This window comes from Oryctolagus cuniculus, chromosome 11 (assembly GCF_964237555.1).
Source record: "Oryctolagus cuniculus chromosome 11, mOryCun1.1, whole genome shotgun sequence".
NCBI classification, from domain to species: domain Eukaryota; kingdom Metazoa; phylum Chordata; class Mammalia; order Lagomorpha; family Leporidae; genus Oryctolagus; species Oryctolagus cuniculus.
In genome coordinates this window covers 42,713,303-42,728,428 of record NC_091442.1, presented here as the reverse complement: position 1 = coordinate 42,728,428, position 15,126 = coordinate 42,713,303, and the positions used below count along the sequence as shown (strand labels likewise).

At 50.9% G+C, this 15,126-nt stretch overlaps 1 protein-coding gene across 1 annotated transcript in view; it reads right to left on the bottom strand.

Moving 5' to 3' along the window:
• BANF2 (BANF family member 2) overlaps positions 1-15,126 on the bottom strand; it is a 38,248-nt gene that overhangs the window by 19,661 nt on the left and 3,461 nt on the right. The window lies entirely within an intron of this gene.

The window sequence follows — 15,126 nt, the reverse complement described above, 5'->3', positions numbered from 1 at the left end:
GTAGAGCAGCCAGGGCCTGTGCTGCGGCTCACTAGGCTAATCTTCCACCTGTGGCACTGGCACCCCGGGTTCTAGTCCTGGTTGGGGCGCCGGTTTTGTCTCGGTTGCTCCTCTTCCAGTCAAGCTCTCTGCTGTGGCCCGGGAGTGCAGTGGAGGATGGCCCAAGTCCTTGGGCCCTGCACCCGCATGGGAGACCAGGAGGAAGCACCTGGCTCCTGGCTTCAGATCGGTGCACCGCACCGGCCATAACGCGCCGTAGTGGCCACTTGGGGGGTGAACCAATGGAAAAAGGAAGACCTTTCTCTCTGTCTGTCTCTCTCTCTCTCACTGTCTAACTCCGCAAGTCAAAAAAAAAAAAAAAAAGTAAGTAGAGCAGCCAGGCACCCTTATGGGATGCTGGTGTCACAGGCGGCAGCTTAACCTGCTACACCACAACACTGTCCCCATGCGATTGTCCTATTTGTACCAAATGGTCCTAAGGAGTAGAGCCCCAGTAGTCACTCACTTGCTCACCCACTCAACAATTTTTCACGGAGCATACACTGTGCCTCAAGCACCGTGCTAGACACAAAAGCATCCCCATGCACCTAGATGCCTGGGGTAAGATGGTCCCATGGCCTAGGCATTGGGAAGAGAAGAAGTAAGTTTCCTTGACCATTGAGGGTCATCTTTCAAAAAGAAAGGTAGACTTCCCTTCCCTGCCCTCTGGTCCACTTCTACGATGACAACAAGTTCCTTCAATCCTCTGCTCCTTCATATGTTGTTGCATTGGCTTGGGGCAGGTGGGAGGAGGAGCCTTATTTGGCAGCCAAACCTGGCCTGAACTGACAGGAGCCTATTTATAGTCTTTATTATACCACGTAGTCTGAATATGTATACATTTTGCCCCAGGAATATTAATGGATTTGTTTACAGGGAGCTTAGCTAGGCTCCACTGGGAATGTCTGTAACATACAAAACAGGCACCATGTTGCCTTTCTAAAAGTAAAAATAAATAAATAGATGAATAAAAATCCAAATTCCCCCCAGACTTTGGGCCCCAGCAGGTTTTGCCGGTCTTCGCACGAGACCACTGTGCCTGAGGCCAAGGTCACCTTGCAGCTCCCCACCCGGGAAGCTGCTGGCTCCCCAGCCGGCCCACATTCCACCGTGCTGATCCGAGATTCCCAGACCCCTTTCCCAATGTATCGGCCCCTTTGTGTAAAATCCTACGTAGGCTGGATGTCCTTGTCTGGATGGTGATTCTAGCCAGGACAGTTCCTGGTTGCATCTTTCCTTCATAAAGATAGCAGGCAACTTCACAATGTTCATGGGAAATCGCATTAAAAGATAAGTATACTTGGGTGCAAAAAATGTTTGAAATCTAGGCTATCAGACCCATATTGTCCTCAGAGCACAGTTTGGAGTCCATGAAGTTGACCTTGCGTCCTGACCCCCTGGAAGAGAAAGCCCTTCCCTTTGGGAATGTCCCCTTACAACACATGCATATTGGTGGGGCTGGACATTGTGGCACAGAGGGTTAAGCCATCACCTGCCATGGCTGCAGCCCATGTGAATGCAGGTTGCTATCTGGATGGAGATCTTGGCTCCACCTGGCTTCAGCCTGGCCCAGCCCAGGTCACTGCACTGCTACGCCACAGTGCTGGTCCCTATTTCGAAGAGTTGGGAAATGAACCAGTGGATGGAGATCTTTCTCTGTCTCTTCCCCTCTCTTTCTCTAATGCTGCCTTTCAGATAAATAAATCTTTTTAAAAACAATGATACATGCATATTATCATAGTAAAAGGCATATTATCAACAAACTATGCATTGATCTCAAAAATGTTTTGCATGGAAAGAAATACATCTTTTAGTTCCGTTTTCCCCACAGTATTTGGAAGTATCCTTGTGTTCCCTTTCCTTTGTAGCTTCTGTTGCCTACAAGAGGTTGGGAGCTGATCTATAATAAGCTCTACAAAGAACAGATGCGTGTATGTGTTTGCCCTCCATGGTCAAGGCATGTTTGGCTCTGATGTCCTTTTTGTCACCTTTCACTTTTTTTTTTTTTTTTTTTTGACAGGCAGAGTTAGACAGTGAGAGAAACAGAGAGACAGAGAGAAAGGTCTTCCTTTTCCGTTGGTTCACCCCCCAAATGGCTGCTACGGCTGGCGCACTGCGCTGATCTGAAGCCAGGAGCCAGGTGCTTCCTCCTGGTCTCCCATGCAGGTGCAGGGCCCAAGCACTTGGGCCATCCTCCACTGCCTTCCCGGGCCACAGCAGAGAGCTTGACTGGAAGAGGAGCAACCGGATCAGAACCCGGCGCCCTGACTGGGACTAGAACCTGGGGTGCTGGAGCCGCAGGCGGAGTATTAGCCAAGTGAGCCGCGGTGCCGGCCATCCTTTTACTTTTCATTGTGGCAAAATGCACAGCTCAAAAGTCTCCACCTTAACCACTTTAATGTGTACAGCTTAACTGTGCTAAGTGCATGCATGCAACTGTGCCACCGACTTCCAGAACGCTTTCACACCCAGTAAACCCCTCCATGCCCCCACCTCCAGGCCTCTGGTAACTCCATGCTATTGTCTGTCTCCATGACAGTGGAGTGGGCTGCCACCTCATGTAAGTGGAATCAGACAGTATGTGTCTTTCAGTGACTGGCTGATTGCCCTTACATAGTGTCCTCAGTGTTCGCTCATGTTGCAGCACAGGGCATGCATTCTTTAAGACTGAGTAATATTCCACTTCATGTTTACACAGTCGTCTCTCTGTATCCATGGCGGACTGGTTCCAGGATGCCCCACAGACACTAAAATCTGAAGATGCTCACATCCCTTATATTAACTGTATTTGCATCCAACCTACCCACATACTCCCATCTCTAAATGACTTATAATACCTGATACAAGGGGGTGGTGCTGTGGCGCCGGCATCTCATATGGGTACCGGTTCGAGTCCTGGCTGCTCCACTTCCGATCCAGCTCTCTGCTATGGCCTGGGAAAGCAGTGGAAGATGGTCCAAGTCCTTGGTCCCCTGCACCCACGTGGGAGACCCGGAAAAAGCACCTGGCTCCTGGCTTCAGATCAGCTCAGCACCGGCTGTTGTGGCCACTTGGGGAGTGAACCATCGAATGGAAGACCTCTCTCTGTCTATAACTATGCCTCTCAAGCAAATAAATAAATATTAAAAAAAAATACTGGATACAAGGTAAATGATATGTAAATAGCTGTTATATCACATTGTTTGGGGAATACTGACCCAAAAGTCTGAATTTATTCAGTACTGCTGCAAATTTTAAAAACTTTTTAATGCATGATTGTTTGAATGCACAGATGTTGAGGGCCAGTCACGTCTTACTTAGCCAGTCACTCATCAATGGACTCCTTTTGGCTGTTTGGAGTAATACTGCTAGGAACATGTGCGGACTGTAAATGGATTGGCTTTTAAACCTCTGAATTTATACTCGCTTGTAAGTAGAGTGTGGTTATTTTTTAAATGGATATTGGCTTATTTATTGAGAGGTAGAGAGTCAGAGAGAGAGACAGAGAGAAAGAGCGAGCTCCCACCTGCTGATTCACTCCTCAAATCCCTGAAATGCCCTGGTCCAGGCAGAAGCCAGGAGCTGGGAACTCAAGCCAGATCTTCCACGTGGGTGGTAGAGACCCACCTACAGGAGGCATCATCTCTCAGAGTGTGCAACAGCAGGAACTGGGATCAATCGGGAGGGAGCTGGGACTCAAACCTAGGCACTGTGATGTGTATACAGGCGGTCTTCACCACCATGCCAAAGGCTGCTCCCAAGTACAGTGGTTCGAGTCCGCTTGTTTTTGTCATTACAGTCCTAGAGGCAATGCTGACTTGGGAAGGAGGGGTTTCTGCAGAAGAAAGGGGCAGGAGGTCCATGTTCCCTGTCCTGTGTCCGCACCACCCTCCCAGGGAAGGCAGAAGAAAATAATGTTTGGGAAGCAGGTCGTAGGGGCAGGGACTGGACCTCTGCTCTGTGGACAAACACTGGGCGGTGGGCAAATGTGTTAGATTCCAGAGGCTGAGACTGCAATGTTGGCCGGGCTGTGGGAATGGTGCACAGGAAGCACGGGCCTGCTTCCCGGGGCTTAGGGGGTGATGCCAAGAACGGGCCATGTCCAAAGAGTTCCGGGGCAGTGCCACGAATGGTGGCGAGTCCGACGAGCCTGAGGGGTGCCCTTGGCTTTGAGCAGCAAGGTGTTCACATGTCCAGGCCAGGATGAGGTGGAAGATCCCTCAAGCGCTGACAGGGGAGCCACAGCCTGGAGTCAGGGTAAAGAGTGGGAACCTTTCACCCACAGAGAGATGACCAGGCCGCAGGCTCCAGCAGCGGCCACCAACATATCCTCCACAGAGCAGAGGGGCTGGGCAGCCTGCAAGAAGACACAGCAAGGGCCTGCCCTCACCCACTCTCCTACAGCTGCATCAGTCCTTAGGGAGGACGGGGGAGGGGTAGAGCGTCCCTAAGGAGACTGCATCCCAGAGCCGAGCAGCCTGCCCAGAAGCTGCCTGTTTGAAGAGACAGAGGTGGTAGGGGCTATCGGTGCCACACCCATGTCCCCTTGGCCAGCCACAGTGCCCAGCCCAGCTGCGGCTGGTGTTGCAATTGTCCCTCATTGTGGCGATACAAGCTGCCACACCTGGAGTCATCTGGGAGGTTGGAGGCCAACCCCTTGCCTAAGGCTAATGACCTATAGGTATGCAAGTCCCAAAACAGATCCCTAGTCTTAAGGTGGGACCAGCTCTCTGGAACCTTGGGATCAGACTAAAGGTCGTCCACCTGACACAGCTCCCTCTCCTGCTTCCCCCTCCTGCTTCCCTCTCTGAGCCAGGAGCACCCAGTCTCAGGCTCTGCTTCTAGGGTGCACCACACAAGATATAAACATTTTGTCCTGTAGTCTGCGGGCCCCTGCTCCCCAGTGGGTGAAGGTGCCCAAGCATAAAGAAAGGGCGTTTTCTTGTAGTAAGAGTGAGCCTGTGCTCACAGAGTTTAACAATGTCTTAAGGTCAAGGTGACTCCAAGGAGGAATTTATGCCCTGGAGTAGGGCCTCAGGGGAGACCACTCAGGTGGCCACTCTGCCTCCCCTTTGCCTGCAGGCCCTCTGTGCTGCTTTCCAACCCCAGTCTCCCCATCAAAAAGGTTCCCCAGATGAGCAAATTTAGGAAATACAACTACAAGATGCCCAGCTAAACTTGAATTTCAGATAAATGCTATATATTTTTTTTCTTTAAAAAGAACTTTTAACATATTTTGGGATTTTTTTTTTTTTTTGGTTTGTTTGTTTTTCTGAAAGAAAAAGTGGCAGAGGGAGAAGCAGAGAGAGCTTCCATGCATCGGTGTGCTCACCAAATGGCTGCAACAGCAAGGGCCTGGCCAGCCTGTAGTAGGAGCCTGGGACTCTATCTGGGTCTCCCACTTGGGTGGCAGGGGCCCAAGTACTTGGACCATCTTTTGCTGCCTTCCCAGGTGCATTAGCATGGAGCTGGATTGAAAGCAAAGCAGCTAGGGCTCTGATATGGGATGACAGTGTCCCAAGCAGAGGCTTAACCTGCTGTGACACAATGGTGGTCACTAATTTTTTTTTTTTTTTATTTGACAGGTAGAGTTATAGACAGTGTGAGAGAGAGACAGAGAGAAAGGACTTCCTTCCATTGGTTCACTCCCCTAATGGCCTCTACGGCTGGCGCTGTGCCGATCTGAAGCCAGGAGCCAGGTGCTTCCTCCTGGTCTCCCATGCAGGTGCAGGGACCCAAGCACTTGGGCCATCCTCTGCTGTCCTGCCGGGCCACAGCAGAGAGCTGGACTGGAAGAGGAGCAACCGGGATTAGTACCTGGCACCCCAACCGGGACTAGAACCCAGAGTGCCGGCAGCACAGGTGGAGGATTAGCCAAGTAAGCCAAGGCACCGACTAAATATTTTAGTATAGTAAGATCCTAGATTTCCGTAGGACATATTCATAGTTGTTTTTTTTTTTTAAAGGTATTCAGGAGCAGAAAATTGACCTGGAGTGAAGCCGTGCACTGGGACTCAGGTATAGCATGTTTGAGTGCCTTGATTTGAGTCCTGGCTCCACTTATCCAGCTTCCCGCTAATGCTTACCCTGGGAGGCAGTAGGTGATAGTACTGGGAGCTGGATTCCTGCTGGTCCTGTGAAATACCTGGGTTGAGTTTCCTGGTTCCCAGCTTCAGTCCTCGGCCTGGCCTCACTGACACTGGAATTTGGGGAGTGAACCTGTGGATAGGAGATCTGTCTGTCTCTGTCTCTCAAGAAAATTAACTAAATATCTTATTCGTGGTTTATCTGAAATTTAAGTTTAACTAGGCATCCTGATTTCATCTGGCAACCCAGTCCCAACCACTGTGACCCAGTGTGGCTGCTGTTTGGGGAGTGAACCAGCAGATGGACAATCTCTCCCTCTCTTTCTGTATCTCTGCCTTTCAAATAAATAAATTTATCTTTTTTTAAGATTTATTTATTTGAAAAGATTTATTTATTTATTTGAAAGTCAGAGTTACACAGAGAGAGAAGGAGGCGCATAGAGAAAGAGAGGTCTTCCATCCACTGGTTCACTCCCCAGTTGGTTGCAATGGCCAGAGCTGTGCTGATCCGAAGGCAGGAGCCAGGAGCTTCTTCCAGGTCTCCCATGCGGGTGCAGGGGCCCAAGGACTTGAGCCATCTTCTACTGCTTTCCCAGGCCATAGCAGAGAGCTGGATCAGCAATGGAGCAGCGGGGACTTGAATTGGCTCCCATATGAGATGCCAGCACTGCAGGCAGCAGCCTTACCTGCTATGCCACAGAGCTGGCCCCCAAATAAATAAATATATCTTAAAAAAAAAAAAAAAAGCCACAGACTCACGCAGCTTGAACCTAGAGGAAACAGTATGAGAATGTGCAGCTGGGGAGACCGCATGGCAGGACATCCATCAAGAAGCCACCTTAGAACCAAACCAAACGTTGAGTGTGAGTGTTAGGGAGTCCCTGCTGGTTTGGGAAGATGCCCCAGTGTTGTTCTGGCTCCCAGAATGAGAGTGGCGAGCAACCGGGAGAAATAAAACCCAAGGGCACTGGCCAGTAAGGGGGCTCGTGTTGGTTGAGTAGCTATTAGGTGCCCGCCTCTCCACAGCCTTCGTGACACTTCATGTTCAAAATTAACTTGGCATCGCTAGAAAATCTACCCTGTTTTGAGATGTGTGGAACCTGTGGTGCCGAGAGTCTAAGCGGCTCACCTCTATGGCACAGAGCCGGCGGTGGGGGAGAACCTTCTGTTAGCGACTTTACCCTTTACCACCTGGGTCACAGCTACAAATGGTGGTGATGGGACACAGCTCAGGTCCGGGGGAGCTGCGAGGCTGAGCGCTTTCCTCTCAGTGAAGAAATCAGAACCACAATGGCAATCTTATATTATTTTTTTAAAGATTTATTTATTTATTTGAAAAGCAGAGTTACAGAGAGAAAGGGAGATCTTCCATGGGCTGGTTCACTCCCCAAATGGCCACAAACAGCCAGGGCTGGGCCAGGCCAAAGCCAGGAGGCTGGAACTTCTTCCAGGTCTCTCAGGTGGGTGGCAGGGCCCCAAGCACTTGGAGCTATCATCCACTGCCTTCCCAGGTACATTGATGAGGAGCTGGATAGGAAGTGGAGAGCAGCCTGGACTCAAACAGGTGCTTAAATGGGATGCCAGTGTTGCAGGCGGTGGACTAGCCCGCTGCACCTCAATGCCTGCCACCTGCAGTGACAATTTTAGTATGCCCATGTCCTTTCATGGTTCCCAGGCTAGTACCTCTGACTCTTCACATGCAGACAGGCCGAGATGGGGTGCTGGGGTGCCAGACCCCTAGGGACGAATCCAGTCCTCACACCCTCTGCTGGAACAAATCTGAGCTATGTTCTCTGTCACCTCCCAGATGTCTCCCAAGGGGAGAAGCCATGATGGCTCACGGCAGCTATCTGTGCTGAAGGTGCATTGCTTCCACTCCATCGCAAAATCAGGAGATCCGAAGCTGGAGGTCATCTGCACTCGCGCCTAGACAGCGGCCACCACTCACCGAGGCTTCCTGAGTGCTTTGCTGAGCACTGTGTTAAGCTCTCCATGTGTATCATCTCTTGCCTGTCCACATGATGAGGTGTGTTCCATCCTTATCCCCACTTCAAAGATATGTGCCTCAGACTAACCTCTGAGTCAGTAAGAAAGGCTCACGCTGGACTTATGGGTGCTCTTCCCCTCTGGACTGAGTTCCTCCACATGGCATCCATGGTGGTGCACAGAGGGCCGCAGCGGTTGGTTGTTGGTCAGCAGAGGGACATCTTGTGGCATAGGTGGAATTGTGGGATCGTGTGGTGCTTTAAGCATTGCATTCATTTCATTCCTAAGATACTTAAGGCCCACATGCTATGCTTCGCTCCGGGTCTCTGCCAGACAGAATGCTGCATGGACGGTTCCCCTTTGCTGTGTTGCTCTGCTCTCACAGTTTGTAGGCATTGCCTTTGCGTGCTGGTGCTCAGCACAGCACTTCTGGTGCCTTCTAGGAGCCAGGCAGCTCTGGCCCTCCATTCCTCCACTTTCACGTGTCTGCCTACCTTGTGAAGGTAATAAGCAGGTGTTTCTGTGAGTTTCAGTACAGGAATTGGCTCAGGGATGGGCATTTGGCCTAGTAGTTGACCTTAGTGTGATGCCTGGTTCCATATCAGAGTACCTAGGTTCAATTCCTAGTTCCAGCTTCCAATTCCAGCTTCCTGCCAATGCAGACTCTGAGAGGCAGCAAGTGATGGCTCAAGTTGTGGGGTCCCTACCACCCATGGGGGAGACCTGGATTGAGTTCCCAGGTCCCAGCTTCAACCCTGGCCCCAATCCCTATGGTTGTGGGCATTTGGGGAGGAAACGAGTGGAGGGGCTCTTTCTGTCTATCCTCTTTTTTAAAAAATTTATTTGAAAGGTAGAGTTACAGAGAGAGAGAATGGGAGACAGAGGGATATCTTTCATCGGCTGATTCACTCCCCAAATGGCCACCACCACTGGGGCTGGGCCAGGCTGAAGCCAGGAGCTTCTTCCAGATCGCCCATGTGGGTTCAGAGGCCCAAGGACTGCGTCTCGAACTGGTGCCCATATGGGATGCCAGTACTGAACCCACTGTACCACAACATCAACCCCAGTAAAAATTTTTAAGAAAATAAAGAAATTGGGGCTGGTGCTATGGCGCAGTGGGTAAAAAGCCGCCACCTCTGCCTACAATCCTGGTATCCCATATGGGTGCCAATTCCAGTCCTGGCTGCTCCACTTCCAATCCAGCTCTCTGCTATGGCCTGGGAAAGCAGTGGAAGATGGCCCAAGTCCTTGGGCCCCTGCACTCGCGTGGGAGACCCAGAAGAAGCTCCTGGCTCCTGCCTTTGTATCGGCTCAGCTCTGGCTGTTGTGGCCAATTGGGAAGTGAACCAGCAGATGGAAGACCTCTCTCTCTCTCTAACTCTCTCTCTCTCTCTCTCTCTCTCTCCCTCTTCTTCTCTCTCTGTTTAACACTGACTTTCAAATAAATAAATAAATCTTTTAAAAAAAAAAAAGAAAGAAATCAGCTCAGAGGGCCTTGCATGATTTTTACGATGCAAACACTTACTTGAGGCCCTTTCAAAACAAATCACTAGGCTGGTTGGCTCTGGCTTTGGAAAGGAGATATCAACAAGAGAGTTCTTTCTGATTTGCTCCTTGCAAAGCCAAGTTCCCAAGGCTTTGTGAGAAGAAAAGATTCCCAAAGATTGCTGTCACTTTCACTCACTGCATTATCATCTGAGCAGTTTCTTCCAGAGGCTACAAGAACAAGTTTCAGGTTTTTGTTGTTGTTGCTGTTGCCATCAAATGATAAGCTTGGCTGTTTGGGAACCCTTGGGTGAAGAACGTAAACACATTCCTTAGGACGAAGGGAATCAGCATTTCCAGCCTGGGTGGGCGGTATTCTGCTCCAGTGCCTGGGTTGAGCTGTGAGAAAGCTCAGTGTCAATGACATCTTTGGAACCAGACGCCCTCTTGAGCGCCTCTTGAGAGTTCAGATCAGGGGGTCACAAACGTAAAAGCTGGAGGCACCAGGCAAATGCAAGACAGAAAGAAACCAATGTGGGGCCCAGGGCCCAGATCTTGTGAGCCTTTTAAGAGAAGTCCAACAGCTAGATTTAAAAATTTTTTTAAATTACTTTTCATTTATAAAGGAGAGCGAGAAAGAGAGACACAGAGACGACAGAGAGAGAGAGAGGGGTCTTCCACCTGCTGGTTCACTCCTCAAATGTCTGCAACAGCCGGGGCTGGGCCAGGCTGAAGCCAGGATCCAGGAGCTCCATCTGGCTCTCCCATGGGTGGCAGGGACCCAAGTACTTGAGTCATCCTCTGATGCCTTCCAGGATGAGCACTAGCAGGAGGCTGGTTTGGAAGCAGAGCCAGAACTCAAACACAAGATGGGAGCACCTCAGGTAGCACCTTAACCACTACACCCGACACCTGCTGTCTACATGAACTTGAGATAGAGTCATCTGGGAAGGACCATAGAGATTCACCTGTCACCCTTCCTCCCTCTCAGAGAAGACTCGAGAAAGCCGTTGGTGCCGCTCTGTGCTCAGAGCTCAGCAACTACTACTTCTCTCTGAGTGGCAGTGCAGCGTCAGGAGGAGCTGTGCTGGTATGAGTGTGGCCTGGCCCCTGACTAGTTGGACCTGGCCCTGCTCCTACCTCTCCATCTCCCACCCCCATAAGGAGCCCTTACTGTGGGATGGGCCAGCCATGTTGCTCTTTCACAGACATTATCTTATTTGATACTTATAACCAAGCCAGGAGACAGAAACTCGTTTTAAGCCCATTTGCCAGATGAGAAGACAAAGGCTTGGCGAGTTTAACAATACACCCAGGATCATGTGTGTGCCAGGGAGAAGAGCCAGAGCTTGAATCCCCTGTGTTTAGCAAACACTCACTCCTGTGAGTTCAGCCAGCTAAACCGAAGGCTGCTTTTCTCTCTTTTCTCTATGTAGGTCACAGGCAAAGTCTGTACCAGGTCACAGGGAGCCTTAAAATGAGTTCATTTTGAAGTACCCAAAGAGGTTCTCAAAAAAATGGGATTGTCACAGAGGCTGCCCTCGCGTCAGCACGCATCAGCCATGACGCATAAGCTCTCTCTGGCTTTCAAGTGCGTGCGCGGCTCCAGGAATATTCCTTTGCCGCCCTCCCCTCCTGCCTGGCTCCCTCAGTGTCTGCCTGGCACGGACTCCCACAGGTTCAGCCAAGCTTTGAGCCTCTTCTGCCCTGTCTGTGCTGTCAGCTTGCTGGTTGGGTGGCTGTGTTTGCCTAAGTCCAGACCCGCAGGGCTCTGTCACTTCTCCACCTTTCCCTCGGCCTCCTGTTCCAGGCAGGGTGACAGGCGCTCTGGGTGCCATCACTCCCCACGGGAGCTGTGTCATGGGAGCCCAGGGAGCCACTGAGCTGTGTGTGTGTGAGAAAGGAGGACAAGTCCAGCTCTCTGCTATGGCCCATGAGTGCAGTGGAGGATGGCCCAAGTGCTTGGGCCCTGCACCAGGATAAGTACCTGGCTCCTGGCTTTGGATCAGCGCGGTGCGCCGGCCACAGTGCGCCAGCCTCGGTGGCCATTGGAGGGTGAACCAATGGTAAAGGAAGACCTTTCTCTCTCTCTCTCTCTCTCTCTCTCTCACTGTCCACTTTGCCTGTCCAAAAAAAAAAAAAAAAAAAAAAAAGAAAGAAAGAAAGAAAGGACAAACACTGCCCAGACAGAACAAAATGATGGGGGAGGGGGGACAGGACGGATGGGCGGGGCTGCCCTGGGGTACAAGGAGACACTTCTGCATGTCACCAGCACTGCATTAGGGGGTGTTCCCAGTGCTAACTACTGTCATTGTGTCACTTTGCCTTTGTCACCTTCCCTTCATCTCTACAACAAGTGGGGTGGAGTTAGGGTAACTTGTTCACCCCAAATCCCTAGCCTTCCTCCCACTCCTGTTGGAAATTCACAGTGTACCCTTGCTGGCTTATTTAAGGCTCTGATCAGTCCTGCATAGCAGGGGAACTGCTGACTTAGGCTAATCTGTAGTCTCCTGAACTCTGTTGACCACCCGGCCTTTTAAGGAACATCAGTTGCTATGCTTCGAGTCAGTGTTCTGCAGAACACGCCTTAGCTATTTTTCAAGTTCCTTCTGGGGGCTAAAATTCTTCTTTGACAGCCCCTCTGAGTTTGTGGTGGGATCGGGAGACCTGCTTTGCTGTGGGCCCTCTGATTATTTGAGGCCCCTGCCCCCTGCCTTCTCAGGCAGCACGAGGAAACACAAACACCTGCTTTCCTGGCCAACTGGGGTAATTTTCTGGCTTCCCACGTCTCTCCCTCCTTTCTAGTTTTCTATGGAGAGTCGCCCCATTCCTATTTTCATTCCATCTGGCATGGGTAGGACTCAGCTCCAGGCTCAGACATAACTCAGCCTCTTGGCCACCATGGTCGCTTCCTTGTAGACATGTGACCCCAGCCGAGCCAACCAGAAAGAACCTTAGAACTTTTGCTGGAAAGATCTGCAAAGAAGTGGTGCCTCTTCCTTGCTGGGGATGCCAAGAAGGGGGTCGTCCCTTCCCCCACTTAGAGGAGATCAAGCCAGAGAGATGCTGGGGGGAGGCAGAACTGAAATAGGTGACAGACAGTTTCTTGACAACATCAGTGGAACCCCTGGGTATAGCCATTCCTGTAGCCATAACATGCTCCAACCAGTTCTGTTCTTTGAAGCTATAGATGTTCCTGGATTTGTGACAAATTTCTGTCCTAATAAGTCTACCATAAGTTGAAGATATTGTTAAGTGGGAAAAAATGCATTACGGGGCCAGTGCTGTGGCATAGTGGGTAAAGCACCTGCAGTGCTGGCATCCCATATGAGTGCTGGTTCAGGTCTCTGCTGCTCCACTTCTGATCCAGCTCTCTGGTATGGCCTGGGAAAGCAGTGGAAGATGGCCCAAGTCCTTGGGCCCCTGCACTCGCGTAGGAGACCCAGAAGAAGCTCCTGGCTCCTGGCTTTGGATCGGCACTGCAGCAATCTGGAGAGTGAACCAGTGGATGGAAGACCTCTCTCTCTCTCTTTCAAATAAATAAATAAATCTTTTTTTTTTAAATGCATTAAACACATCTAACCTACCAAACATCACAGTTTAGCCTTGCCTACCTTAAATGTGTTTAGGATACTCTGTTGGCCTACAGCTGGGCAAAACCATCTACAAAAAAGCCTCTTTTAAAATCAGGGGCAACATGTCTCACATACTCTGCTGAATACAGTGCACTGTAGAGTTTTGGTTGTTTCCCCTCATGGTCACATAGCTGACTTGGAGCTGTGACGGTTGTTGTCTGTCCAGCCACTCAAGAGCTTCCTACAGGGGCTAGTGCTGTGGTGTAGTAGACTAAGTCTCTGCCGGTAGCCCCAGCATATCATACGGGCGCTGGTTCAAGTCCTGGCTGCTCCTTTTCTGATCCAGCTCCCTGTTAATGGCCTGAGAGAGCAGTGGAGGATGGCCCAAGTGCTGGGGCCCCTGCACCTGCGTGGGAGACCTAGGAGAAGCTCCTGGCTCCTGGCTTCGGATCGGCTCTGCTCCAGCTGTTGCGGCCATTTGGGGAGTGAACCAGGGGATGGAAGACTTTTCTTTCTGTCTCTCCCTCTCTCAGTCTGTAACTCTGCCTCTCAAAAATAAATAAATAAATCTTAAAAAAAAAAAAAAAAGAATTTCAGCCGGCGCCGCGGCTCACTAGGCTAATCATCTGCCTTGCGGCGCCGGCACACTGGGTTCTAGTCCCGGTCAGGGTGCCAGATTCTGTCCGGTTGCCCCTCTTCCAGGCCAGCTCTCTGCTGTGGCCCGGGAGTGCAGTGGAGGATGGCCCAAGTGCTTGGGCCCTGCACCCCATGGGAGACCAGGAGAAGTACCTGGCTCCTGCCTTCGGATCAGCTCGGTGCGCCGGCCGCAGCGCGCCGGCCGTGGCGGCCATTGGAGGGTGAACCAACGGCAAAGGAAGACCTTTCTCTCTGTCTCTCTCTCTTACTGTCCACTCTGCCTGTCAAAAAATAAAAAAGAAAAAAAGAAAAAAGAATTTCGTACAGTGTACCACCAGCCTGGGAAAAGGTCAAAAAGCGAGTCTGGTCTCCACTGACCGCATACCACTTTACTCGTTTGTGAAGCTGGAAAATCATACATGGAACCACTGTGAGTTGGGGACCTGTAGGGTTTGAGCGCTGTAACTGAATGGTGCCCATCTCACCATGCTGACAAGGTGATGAGAATTACATGTTAATGAAAAGAAGGAAGGGGCTCTAGAGTGGGTAAGGCCACGAGTTGGAGGAGAGGAGTCAGCAGTTACCCTGTGCTACAATCTGGGCACCAGCCCAGGCACAGGGGAGAAGGAGTGAACCACGTGGGCCTCAGCTGAAGCGGGCAGTGCCTAACCCAGGGGCAGAACGCGGCGCACTGCAGTGCCAGACACGAGGTCAAGGCCGTGCTAAGCACAAGGTCAGACCTGGTGGGAGGCAGTCTTACCACAACCTGGCTGACCCGAGGGCGGCCTGTGGATCTGCAGCCTTGGTGTCTCCTGGCTCCCTCCCAGACCTACCGAGTCTGCATTTTCACTTGCCTGCGTGCCCATTCATTTTGAGAAAGCACGCCACAAATGTGTTTACAGCGACTGAGGCAGTGTAAAGGGCGCTGCCTGGGATTCTGCCTTCTTTCTTTTTTATTATAAAGATTTATTTATTTATTTATTTATTTGAAAGTCAGAGTTATACAGAGAGAGAAGGAGAGGCAGAGAGAGAGAGAGAGAAAGGTGTTCCATCCCTGGTTCACTTCTCAAATGGCCGCAATGGCCAGAGATTCACCGATCAGAAGCCAGGAGCCAAGAGCTTCTTCTGGGTTTCCCATGCGGGTGCAGGGGCCCAACACTTGGGCCATCTTCTCCTGCTTTCCCAGGCCATAGCAGAGAGCTGGACCGGAAGTAGAGTGGCTGGGACTTGAACTGGTATCCATATGGGATGCTGGCACTACAGGTGGCAGTTTTACCCGCTATGCCACAGTGCCGGCCCCCTCTTTCTTTCCTTTTTTTTTTTTTTTTTAAGATTTATTT